Source organism: Tursiops truncatus, chromosome 3 (assembly GCF_011762595.2).
Source record: "Tursiops truncatus isolate mTurTru1 chromosome 3, mTurTru1.mat.Y, whole genome shotgun sequence".
NCBI classification, from domain to species: domain Eukaryota; kingdom Metazoa; phylum Chordata; class Mammalia; order Artiodactyla; family Delphinidae; genus Tursiops; species Tursiops truncatus.
This window is the reverse complement of record NC_047036.1, coordinates 50,064,650-50,075,032: the sequence shown is the minus strand read 5'-3', so window position 1 is coordinate 50,075,032 and position 10,383 is coordinate 50,064,650. Positions and strand designations below refer to the sequence as shown.

Here is a 10,383-nt window from a genome sequence, read left to right as displayed (position 1 = left end):
TCACTGCTATATCTCTGAGCCCCATTTTATGCTGTAACATAAAATACAGTTACATTGCCTCCTTGGTATCTCCCTTTAACTTTTTAAGAAAAATATAAACTTCCGTGCTATTCACTTTGGACTCATGCTTATTTAGAATTTTAGCTTTAGTTTCTTGTGTTGCCTTTAGTTTTTATTAATTTTGTGATTATGTGAGAAACTTTAGCCTGCCAATAAAATAAGGTGCTAAGATAGTACATTGTGGGAACTGCAGTCTTGCTGTAATTTCCTTCATCGAGATTCAACAATGAACCTTCAGGTCATTTTCAAATGTGTTCTTAAAATTTAATTTCCTTTGCTTTTGGTAGTAGCATGAAACTAAGATATTCCAGTTAAGTAAGGTCATTTTATTAGTACACTTTATATGTTCTTCAGCTATAGTGAGGTACTTTGCAGTACTTTGAAATGTGCTGAGCTTGAGTGCAGCCTGAAGACTAAAGCAGATACAAAAAGCAGTGGTTTTTCAAGTGTTACAGAGTGATGGGACCTGGGACTGAGCCTGATTTTAGTAATGGTTTTAGTATTTTTCTTTCTGCAACACATTCAATGCAATCATGGTAGATAGATTCTGGGTAAAACATACAAATGTATACAGAAAAATGTCAATGCTGTTACTTTTATCCTCATCCAATCAGTGAATTTTTCTGTGTACTAACCTTGAACTGCAGAAGGAAAGGCAAATAGATCACCGTTACTTTTGAACCTCCAGTTAAAAAATCAAGAGAAAAGCTTTCCCTGAATTATTCTGAAATCCATAATACTCATCTTTTTTTTTTTTTTTTTTTTTTTTGCTGTATGCGGGCCTCTCACTGTTGCGGCCTCTTCCATTGCGGAGCACAGGCTCCAGACGCGCAGGCTCAGCAGCCATGGTTCACTGGCCCAGCCGCTCCATGGCATGTGGGATCTTCCCAGACCGGGGCATGAATCCGTGTCCCCTGCATCAGCAGGTAGACTCTCAACCACTGCACCACCAGGGAAGCCCCATAATACTCATCTTTGAATCACTAATCGTGCTATCAATAGATTTCTTGAATTAAAAAGAGTTTTTTCCCCTTTCCAATGGAAACAAAACATTTCAAGAGTGTGGTCAAGGTAGAGCTGATGAGTGTTTGCTCTTGCAATTCTAAAGACTTTTTTGCTCTTATTTCTTTTGATATTTATTTCTTGGAGCATAAGGAGTCAGGTGCTCAAAATATGTGAAAGATAAGGCAACATGACCTACCATGTCCTTTACTTCATTGAATCAAAGACTGATTAGCACCAGAACTGAAACCATGGTTTTGTTTCTGTTTGTTTGCTTGATTTTGCCTAGTAATCAACTATACTTGACTGCTTTGATTTTTAAATCATCTTGTCCTTCAGATTATTGGATTTTCCTAATCAAGTTGAAGTTCAGCAGTCTTCACAATATGTCAGAAAAATTCCCATGATGTCAGTCACCACTGCCTTAGACTATTTGTCATGCACTCTAAGTAACCAGACAGAAAAATCTAATTTTCCATTGTATGAACCAGCAATATATATCTGAAATTCAGCAGATTGGCATTACCTGGTACAAATTCAGAGGATTATATTCAGATTCTTTTCTGACTCAGGTCCAGTGATGAAATCCTAGTATATAAATATCTGTTATCTATATCTGAAGGCAGACTCAGAATTCATCATAGAGTGCAAAACAAGAAAGATGAATATATTCACATTACATTTATCCTTAGTGAAGATGTTTAAGTGAGATAGTTGAAAATGACACTGCAGCCACTAGATGAAATTCAGATTAGTGATTATCCAGAAGATCATGTGGACTCTGTATAAACTAGATAAATTAAACCTAAAGAAACAAAAACTTGAGAGCCATGATATCTGTTTTCAAAGGATTGCCCACTGAAAGAAGAGTTAGATTTATTTTATTTTTCTTTAGAAGATAGAAGCACACCAGATTGTGGCAGGTTATTGAATGCTGAGTTTGGCTTAATAAAAAAAAAATTGTGAATAATTAGAGGTAGTCTGTAAGTCTGCCTGAACCAGCAGTGAGTCTCTGTTATTGAAAATATTTTAGAGTCTGAATGACAATCTGCCAGGGATGTTGGACAGAGAACTCTTGATCTGGCAGGGATCTGGATTTGTCACTTTTAAGGTTTATTCCAACCTTGGTTCTGTTATATTCACCCTGGAATAAATAGTCAGCACCATCGCCTCCTTTCTAGACCTCTCGTTTCCTTTTGTTTACCATAGGATAATACACAAAGAAGGGAGAAAAGAAGCCCAAGTTCAGCTGTTAGTTGGGCTGACCCTGTTAGTGAAATCTCATAAACATTTTTTTCCATACTCCTCCTTAGCTGCTTCTGGGACCATCTTTTTATGAATATGATTCCCAGATTCTCTCACCCAATTTTCATTTGGCTATTCCTTAATCTTTTCTGAGGTCATGAGTGTTTACTCTCTCTATCCTTCTGTCAGCCTTACTTAATATAACTATTGGCCATCTAAGAGTATGAAGTTAGAAACTTCTGTTTTCATTTATGGAAAAAAATTGCTTTTGAATGAAGCAGGTTATGTTTGACTTCTCAGCAACCTCAGTGCCCTCAAGTTCAAGGCAAGGGATGGAAAGTGACATATTTAATGCCCAGCATCAAATGAGCCAAAGAAAAGCAAACACACAATTGTTTTTCATTAAATATATCCCTAATCCAAAACTTTTCAAAATAGATATCCGTGGTCAAATAAGTTTCAGAAATATTTATAATACTCATATTTAACAGTGAGCATTTACTAAGTGTATGTATCGGTCAGGTTTAGAGCTTTATATACATTATTTCATTCTCAATTTTCCTATGAAGCAAAAGTTATTACTGGTCTTATTTCATAGATGAAGAATCCGAGGCATTTGCCACTTCCGAGGTACTGAATGGTAGTGCCAGGAATTCAGCAGAGCATGTATAACCCTGTGTCTTCACTAGAAGACTGCTCAGTGACCTAAATGCACATTTGTGGTTTATTAATCTTCACACAGGAGAAATAGCTTATCAGCTCTGTTCCAGAAGTGTTTGACTACAGGGCACTTTAATGATACATGATGAGAGATTAGTATTTTGAGAAATACCATCTTAAATTACATTTTATCTGTATCACTAGTAACCTTGGTCTCTTTTATTAGAAATCATTTCAATAGAGGAAAATTTTCTAACTAGAAGAATCTCCATTGTGACTTGCAAGAGGATGTTGTGAAATGCTGTTTGAGATCAGTTTTTATTACTGGAAGTTAGCAAATCAGGCAGAAATTATAGTGGAAATAGCAGCATGTTCAGAACAAAGTTCTGTGTGAGTGATAATGAATGACTGCTGTTCGGGATGAGTTTGGAATGGTTTCTTATGCAGCAAGAAATATAGAGATAATACATCTGAGTTTTGCAGGACTCTGTATTTCAGGGGTGCCAGATATCTCATAATACCAAGGATGTTACCTCAGCCATAGGGCTTGTTGAACTTCTCCAAAATCTGATAGTAGAGAAAGTTCTAATGAGAGGTGGCATGGGTGATATGGTCATACAGTGAGGGGAAAAGAACTACTTCTGCAATTTCTGGGTTGTTGAGAGATTCTGCACATTTTTCTTAGGCCCAAAGTTGGATTCTGGAAATAGATGAGCTTGGAGGCTACTGGAAATTGCCACAATATGGACAAAAATGAGTTGCATCTGAGATTGCAGTATCATGTCTCATGCTGGAGATGAAGTTGAATTTTATGCAGGATGAAAAATGCATTTGTGAGATGCTTGGGATATACTACCCATGCAGACAATGAGCTTAGTAAGAGCTGATAACCGATGGAAAGGGAACAACAACCTTACCACCATGTACATACGATGCTCATGTAAGGAAATAGTAATTGCAACTACAAGAAAGTACAGGCAGCTTAACAAGGGCTGTTCCCCCTTCTCTGATACAACTCCAGAGAAGCAAGCATAGTAAACAAGGAGGGGGAAAATCCTACCATATTTACCTCCATCTCAGCCCAAGTTTCACGAGTAAGAAAGTTATTAGCAAGACTAATAAATTGGTATTGGTAGGCAGAATGAGGAGGGCTTTGCATCCAATATAAAATTAAAATATAATCTGTACTAAATAGTTTGAAAGTACCCCCAGAGTGATGGAAAGTTTCTAAACGTTTGTTAATGAAGCTCACCATGAAGGATAAAAGAAAATTCTTAAAGCACCATCGGTAGCAACTACCGGAAAAATAAAAAATGTTTTGTGTATATATTTCAATAAATTGAGATTCTTCAAATTGATTAATAAATTTTGATTAAATCTATTTAGTGGTCCTGAACAGATCTGTCCTTGAGATTGTTCAGCACAATTTGGGGAATTTGACAAAATGGTCTGATTCTTCCTTTAAAAAAAAAAAGAATCCGAGCCCCGGGCAGCTTGCGAGTTCAGGGTCCCTGTGCTGCGGGTTTCTCTATTTTCAGGGGCGCCGACATGTCCTCTCCGCCTCGTGCATCAGGCCGCGCGTGGTTGTGCGCTCTGGGCCTCTTTTCGGGGCTGTCGGAAGCCCAGCAGGTTGCTGGGCGCAGCTGGCACTGCCCTCCGCCTTCCCTACCAGTAGGTCGATTCTCGTAGTAGCAGCCGTAGGGGAAAGGGCTGTGCGCTTTCGGTGCCCGCCGAAGTCACTGTGATCCTGTTAGATATTGAAAGTACCACAACCCCGATTGCTTTCGTGAAGGACATTTTATTTCCTTACATCAAAGATAATGTTAAAGAGTATCTGCAGACACATTGGGAAGAAGAGGAGTGCCAGCAGGGGGTCAATCTTTTGAGGAAACAGGCTGAAGAGGACTCCCACCTGGATGGGGCTGTTCCGATCCCAGCAGCATCCGGGAATGCGGTGGGTGACCTGCAGCGGATGATCCAGGCCGTGGTAGTTAACGAGTGCTGGCAGATGTCTCTGGACCGGAAGACCACGGTGTTGAAACACCTGCAGGGCCACATGTGGAGGGCAGCATTCAAATCTGGGAGCATGAAAGCAGAGTTCTTTGAAGATGTGGTTCCAGCAGTCAGGAAATGGAGAGAGGTGGGAATGAAGGTGTATATCTATTCTTCAGGGAGTGTAGAGGCACAGAAACTGTTATTTGGGCATTCTACAGAGGGAGATATTCTTGAGCTTGTGGACGGTCACTTTGGTACAGAGATTGGACACAAAGTGGAGAGTGAGAGTTATCGAAAGATTGCCAGCAGCATTGGGTGCTCAATCAACAACTTGTTTCTGACGGACGTTACCCGAAAGGCCAGTGCTGCTGAGGAAGCTGACATGCATGTAGCTGTGGTGGTGAGATCTGGCAATGTGGGGTTAACAGATGATGATAAGACTTACTTCAGCCTCATCACATCCTTCAGTGAACTGTACCTGCCTTCCTCAACCTAGAGGAGGAGTTCTAAGGAAGAACAAACTGTCTTCACAGAGTTGTCCCTGTAGTCTAGTTTTATTCTAATGGTAAAAGTAATTTACTTAAAAAATACATATATACACATCCTAAAGTAAGTGTGTGTATGTTCAAATTACCATTCACAGGCACGTAAGTGGGAAAAAGAATCTCAGTTCAGTGAAAAGGAAACTTATTTAAAGATGATGCTTTGTATGTAGAAATTGTTTGAAACCACAACTCTAACCATTATTGAGGGTGAAATATAGGTGATAGAAGAAATTACTACTATACAGGTCAAATGTGTTATGTTTATCAAGTCACGTACCCAAATAGAAAGGTAGGTTTGAGAAGTTACTCAGAAGCCTGGTTATTTTAAAAACTAGAAGAAGTATTTCAAAGACATTCCTAGTAATAATCTAGTCCCCTTTTAAATTGTGAGTTAGATTACAGCAACTGAATTTCAAACTATTAACCTCCCTATGTACAAATGACAAAGCTATTTGTTTCTGCTCCAAAAGAGAGCAAAGTTGGGAAAGGAGACTAATTTGAGTCTTGATTCCTCATGTATCTGTTACTTAAGAAACTTGCTAATCATTGTGGTACCCACAGCAAGCAGTTGCCTTACCAGTGAAAAAGATGCACTAACATTACGTTAGTAACATTTCTAAAGCATTTCTAAAATAGAAATGTGCTTCCTAATGTTTAACAAAACAGTCCTAATCCTGCCAGTGATCACAGATTTCAGAGTTACCTTGCTAACTACTTCTTAGCACAGTTTGAGAAATATGTTAATTGCTGTTTACTATTAAAAAACAAAAGGTTTACTGAAATTTGTCCATAAGACCTAGAAGAGCCCTAATACCTAACATTTTCTTCTGAAATGGATGTGAGAAATGTAAATTTTATAACAGCATTATTTATCCTAGTTCAGCCTACTAGGATGTCATGTCAATTTCATGTGGTAATTAATAAAAACATTTTCTTCTTTAAAAAAAAAAGTTTGGAAAAAGCTGAGTCATGTTTAATCAGCCCCTTGGAGAAATACAGAGTAACCTAATTAGGGACAGCTGAGGCATACAGGGTTCTCATCTGTTATGAAGGAATAAGGCAGCTTGGTTGTAACCAAGGGCCAAACTAAGATGCCAAGATGTGTTTCAGAGGGGGCATTAGCTCCTAGAGTAATATATAAACTAATTGCCCTGGAAAAAGATTTCTTCCAAGTGACTATAGAAGAGTTAATTATTACTCCGAAAAGTGCTAAACTAGAACTGGTATGTATTGATTTATCTATTTAACATTTCAGAGTAAATTGCAATTATGTGGGTAAAATAGGGAAAGTCCTGAGGCAACTTGTAAGAACATGAGTGTTGCAACCAGGTAAAACTGAATCTTTGGGGCTATTTGGAATTACTGTGAAACTCACGGTTATGCATAAGGAACAGCAACATTTTTGTTTACAAATATTTTGTTTCTTATAAATAAATATCATTGTCGGAGAGCGGAACAACAACTGACAATAACTGGTCTTAGTAGCAGAAAAAAGATGCAAAGAAAGCCTTGAATGGATTGGAAGCGTTGGTGTGGGAAGAAAATGGGGTTACCACATTTGAAAGCTATAAGTACTAGCATGATAGAAACAGCACAGTTGTGAACTAATGGGCCTCTGAAGCTCTAGGTGACTTCAAAATTGTTTGCAAGTGGTCTTCTGATTCAGGAAAGATTTTTATAGGTAAATTTCAAATGAACAAGAGAACTGTTGAAGTTGGAATGTCGTTTTAAGGAAAAGGAAAAATACTGGCCTTGTATTTTCCATGCAACTCAAAATGCAGGAACTTACAATCTAGCAGCTATTTAGCCAAATCTCCCTGAGTAGACCATTACAATTATGTCCTTCGTTATTATTTGTAATGAAGAGCCTTTGAGTCTTTTCCATCAAAGGCAACTTTGTAGGTACAAGGCTTGGGAAGTGAAAAATATGATGCAATTCCTCAAATTTCCCCTTTATCCTCTTTTTTTTTTTAATGGTACGCGGGCCTCTCACTGTCATGGCCTCTCCCGTTGCGGAGCACAGGCTCCGGACGCTCAGCGGCCATGGCTCAGCTGCTGTGGCTCAGCGGCTGTGGCTCACGGGCCCAGCCGCTCCGCGGCATGTGGGATCTTCCCAGACCGGGCCACGAACCCGCATCCCCTGAATAGGCATAGGCAGGCGGACTCTCAACCACTGCGCCACCAGGGAAGCCCTATCCTATCATTGATAGTAAATCTGACAACAGAATTACAGCCCACACCGCCAAAATTAGGCTGAAGGGCGTAGCAGCTTACAGTTCTCTGCTTGTAGAGAGCTAAATCAACTGGCTTGAATGGAAACATAAAATATGACTTCAGTTAAGCCTAGGATCATTGTCTACAACTCCACATTGTACACAGGACTTTTTTTCCTAAAGAAAAGTGTTCTTTAAGCTGAAAACCCATTGTGCATGTTTTGCTATAAGATAGTTAGGAAGGCTTTAAACTGTGTTAAAGCCATTCCACCATGTGACCATTTCCATAGGGAGTTCTCAGTTAAGAACTAGATTTTTGAACCTTGAAAATACATGGTTACAAAGATATTTGTAGGCACTTCAGTGAAATGATGAAACCCTTCAAGCAAGTGAGGAAAAAAATCTGTACTAAGGGATAAGTTCGTTCTATGCCTGGGGAAGCCACTATTTTAAATTCTGTTTTGCTAAGTTTTTTGGAATGCTGATACCCAAATATATACTTGTTAGTTAATATTGCAAAGTCAATCTAGTGACATTAAAGGCAAAGCAAAGAAATGATAGGTCCATATTCTCTATTAGTCTGGCAAACATTTCAAAAGAGGTGGTGTAGTATATGAGATGACAGTCTGCCACACTGAAGTAGTATAGCTTATAGCATTGTTTTTGAGTCTTAAATAAGACAATAGTATGGTATGGCTGACAGGTATTGCTACCAAAAGCCTCTGTTAATGAAGGCTCTACCTCCTTCAAGGTCAAATGATGTTCCTTCCTTTACTAAACTGGAATTTCTATGGGTCTGTTTTACCTGTAGTGATTAACAAATGCTCTTTAGTGAACTGACACCTAGTTCATGAACTAAAAGAGCTTAGGCTGGTTAGAGAGACAGGCTTATATGCAGAAACGTAGACATGGGGAGTTATGGGATTATAGCCAGTTTAGCATAGATTATAGAATAGCAGGGATGTTGAGTAAGCTCTTGGTGAACTGCAATGATCCAGGCAGCTTCACAGATAGACAAATCTTAGGTTAGATGGGGAAAGATTTCTGTAAGCAAAGAGAAAAGTGAAGGGAATTACACATGGAAGTACAGAAGGGGCTTCAGGCAACTGCAGCATCCTGCCATCAGGATCCTGTCATCTTGCCTAAGGCTAAAGATGACACAAAGAAGAAGTTGAGCTCAAAAATAGATCGATCTAGCAATCTAGTTTGAGCTGTGCCTGAAACACAGGAGGGACTTTTTGATTTCATAGTCCAGAGGTCCTACAAGTTAGCAAATACTTTGATGAATTTAACTAAATGTTGGTATTTATTCATTAATAAGTATATATTAATATATATATGTGTGTGTATGTGTATATATATATATATATATATATATATATATATATACACACACATACACACACTTGGTACTGCTAACATTCTTTGACCTCAGTTGCTACGTCTATAAAATAGGGTTATGGGGGCTTCCCTGGTGGCACAGTGGTTGAGAGTCCGCCTACCGATGCACGGGATGCAGGTTCGTGCCCCGGTCCGGGAAGATCCCATATGCAACGGAGCGGCTGGGCCCGTGAGCCATGGCCGCTGAGCCTGCGTGGCCAGAGCCTGTGCTCCACAACGGGAGAGGCCACAACAGTGAGAGGCCCACGTACAACAACAACAACAACAAAAAAAAAATAGGGTTATGCAAAGGCTAAAGGCTGGGCCAAAAGACATCTTGTGATCCTTCTAAATCAGATGTTAGTGTTCTTGACTGGCTTTATATAACATTTTCATTATTTGTCTAATTATTTTAATACACATTTATTACAGTCAGGCTGTGCTCCAGGTTTCCATTTCCACCTCCTTTTTTTTTCATTTCTGCCTCTTAAGACCTAACATTTTATCTTAAATTCTATCCCCTCATCATCTCTTTCCTATAAAAAGTACACATTAATAACGTCACATTACTTTTCTGTTACATCAGTGTTTTTCAAGTGAGATTTTCCTGTCTCATTTATGCTATTGGAAAACATTTTATAAAACTGTGATTTAAAATGTATAGTTTTATCTTTCAAATGTTTCCTTCATTCATTCCTATACCAACTCAACTAAAATGAATGTTTAATTATTGTTGAGTGATTGGTAGTAGTTAATTTTTTGAAGATAATTACCTATCTCATATAATCAATAACTCTGTAGTCATGAAGCTTCAAGGTTCGTCCTGTTTGGATGAACCATAGAATTTGGAACAAATTTCCCTGAGTGATATTTTTTCATTCACCTAGATTAAAATGTCACAAAAACTTGCCTTCTCCACTTAAGAGAAGAGTTATTTTCTAAACTATAATTTTAGTCTTACTGTCTAAAGTTCTCTGAATGAAGGCAAGACAACAGTGTGAAGCAATGAGGAGAAGTTAGGAGATAAAGATTATGGTCAGGCTTTGACACTAATTTGTGGAATCAGATAACTTATCCTACCTGGATCTCAGCTTTCTTGTAGAAAGCTGGACAATCCACAGGAGCCTTACCAGGACTAACAATCCTATGGATAAAGACTAGTGTGAATGTGGATTACAATTTGTCCTCCTAATCAACATGTATATACTTTCTGCATCTAAGAGGCATAGTCTGCCCACCACCCAGCTTCAGTGAATAAACACAGGCAATTTCCTGATTTCACT

At 38.6% G+C, this 10,383-nt stretch overlaps 1 pseudogene; it reads left to right on the top strand.

Moving 5' to 3' along the window:
• The first annotated feature begins 4,847 nt into the window (after window positions 1-4,847).
• Window positions 4,848-5,497, top strand: LOC101318630 (enolase-phosphatase E1 pseudogene; annotated as a pseudogene).
• The last annotated feature ends 4,886 nt before the right edge of the window (window positions 5,498-10,383 follow it).